Source organism: Grammomys surdaster, unplaced genomic scaffold (assembly GCF_004785775.1).
Source record: "Grammomys surdaster isolate TR1022 unplaced genomic scaffold, NIH_TR_1.0 165, whole genome shotgun sequence".
Lineage (NCBI taxonomy): Eukaryota > Metazoa > Chordata > Mammalia > Rodentia > Muridae > Grammomys > Grammomys surdaster.
The window spans coordinates 13,011,472-13,014,177 of NW_021604613.1; the positions used below are offsets into that span (position 1 = coordinate 13,011,472).

General features: G+C 44.8%; 1 protein-coding gene across 2 annotated transcripts in view; it reads left to right on the forward strand.

Moving 5' to 3' along the window:
• Cdk15 (cyclin dependent kinase 15) overlaps positions 1–2,706 on the forward strand; it is a 96,599-nt gene that overhangs the window by 23,034 nt on the left and 70,859 nt on the right. The window lies entirely within an intron of this gene.

A 2,706-nucleotide genomic window follows, 5' to 3' on the forward strand; every position in this document is an offset into this window, starting at 1 on the left:
GAGAGAGAGAGAGAGAGAGAGAGAGAGAGAGAGAGAGAGAGAGAGAGGCAGGCAGGCTAGTAAGGGGCTGGTTGGTGACAGGGAGGGCTCAGTGGTAAAGAACACTGGTTGTTCTTACAGAGGACGTGGGTTTGGTTCCCAAGACCCACATGGTAGCTGATAACCATCTGTAACTCCAGGATCTTCTGCCCTCTTCTGGTGTCTATGGGCACTCTATGCAGATGGTACATGGTCCAAAAACATGCAGGGAAAACATTCATATAAATAAAGTAAAAATAAAAAACTGTTTAAATTTCTGATAAAAAGTAAGATCTGGTCCTTTAGCAAGGCAAAGAAGTGTTTTCTTGTTTATTTATTTTTATTGCATAATATTTGTTAGTTTTGTGTGTGGTAGGGGAATACACACATGCCATGGTACAGATATGCAGGTCAGAGGACAGCTTATGGGAGTTGGTTCTGTCTTTCCACTATATAGGTAGCAAGCTTCTAGCTGTGGGGTAGAGTTGGGAGAGGGGAATAATATGATCAATTCATATTGTGTGGGGAATAAAAGTTTTATGAGGAAGAAGAGGCTAGAGGCAGGAATCCCAGTTGGAAATTGTGGGTGTGCACTAGCCTGATGCTTGTCAAACCCAGTGAGGAGATGACTGGCTGGGGATTGAGTTCAGTAAGTCCAAGATCAAGCCTGGATGAGCTTCTGGCATTATCCACAGTGATGCAGAGGTGGATCGACCCTGAGAGGCAGGGATTCAGTTAAGGACCTCCAAAACCTAACGTATGGTAGCCATGGCAGAAGTGTAAGGGGATGCGGCAAAGAGTAAGAAGAGGTCAGTGAGGGTTTCGTGACCAGGGCATGAAGAGGAAAGGGTGGGTAAGTATGGTTGACTGTTGAGCTTTATTTTACCAGCAGAATTATAACTCAATTGATGAAAATGGGAGAAGTTAGCCTGAAGGAGAAGAGGAGCGGCTCTAGAGTGTTCAGCAACTACTTGGGGCAGGCTCTCTGCGGGGAAATGAACAGTAGGCAGGTGAGGAGGAGGCTGGGAGCTGGAACTACAGGTTTAGGCCTGCTGGCCATGGGGATAGGAGTGCAGACTGAGAGTAGATGGTCCAGTGAGCACAAAGACAGGAGAACGCCCGCTAAGATTCTTGTGCCTCAGGGTAAGAGAAGCGGTGGAAAAAAGCAAGCTGCTTATAGACCCGCAGGATGTAAGTGTCTGTACAGTTGTAAGTGTCCACACAGCTGGGGATATCACAACTGTCAGTGCAGTGTGACTGGAGTCCGAGCAGTACGGTCAGTTCCCATCTTTTAGGGCCCACCTCTTGGGTGAAACCAGGTCCTTGGCTTTGCCACAGAAAAGAATTCAAAAGAATTTCAGGTTAAGCCAGCATCAGGCAGGGTTGGAGTTTATTGAAAACTTGTAGTGTGTGTGTGTGTGTGTGTGTGTGTGTGTGTGTATTTGAGACAGGGTTTCGATATGTAAGCCTAGCTGTCTTGGAACTCACTCTGTAGCTCAGGCTAGCCTTGGACACAGAGAGCCACCTGAGTCTGCTTCCCAAGTGCTGGAATTAAAGGTGTGCACCACCACCACTCAGCTATATGGGGTTTTAAAAGCTTTTGGATCTTCATTGATTACTGAGTTTCTAAAAGATCTTTCCCTCTCTGTATCCATTCCTTTTTTGTTTGTCTGTCTGTCTGTCTGTCTGTCTGTCTGTCTGATGATTGGAGTTATAGAGTGGCTCTATAGGTACCTTGACTAGTATTACAATTTGATGAGATAAGACTAGGATCCCCTGAGATTTCCCACATGGCTGGGATATGTCCTTTTACTGTAAGTGAGCTTTCTGGTGACATTTCTGGAGAATTTTAGGTATACAGTTGGACAAGGATAAAGACCGTAAGCAAATCTTCATTGTGTTGGAATTCTTGACTTTCAGCCAGTGAGAGGTTTCAATCAGACTCTGGATTGAGGCCCCCTATCTCTTATGTCCCCCAAAGTTGTCTCTGTCTTTGTATCCTGCTGTAACAAATACCATTAAAAAGTATATTCTTTACTGCAAAGACTTTGGAAATTTGTTAGCAGTACATTAATTAATATAAGAATTTATGGGGGGCAGAGGGGTCTGTGGAGGCAAAACACTACTCTAAGGTAGGGGCAGAAATGAGCTCCCTAGGTAGGAGCAGCCATGGAGGTACCCCACAACTGAAGCTAAACAGTAAAATTTGAATTTGTTATTCACAGAATTAGTGACAGTTAAACATGAAGCTCTAGGAAGTAGAGGGCACAGCATAAAAGGCCTGCTGTGTTGTGCTTCTCTGTAGGGGACCCATCAAGGACATTTGTTTGTTTGTTTATTATCATACAAAATATAGGACCTCATTGTGAAGCATATTGGTGTCATCCAATAGCATTAGGCAAGAATAGAGCAACTAGACTTTTCTTTCTGTCTAGTTCTCTCTGTCAACAGTGTGGGAAATGGGTTGGAAAGAGGGGAGATTCTCCTGGGGGTATGTGTTACATTCCCTCAACTTGACATTCACCTACGTTCATCCACTGTCACCTCCAACTCCCACGATGCAATCCTTCCTCTGCTGACTCTTAGATGCTGGGTTATACACCCTTGACAGCGAGGCTGCTAAGACAACAGTTACAGATGTGCAAGGATGTTGAGAAAGAGCCTGGGTCTGTGATCAATTAGCCAAAA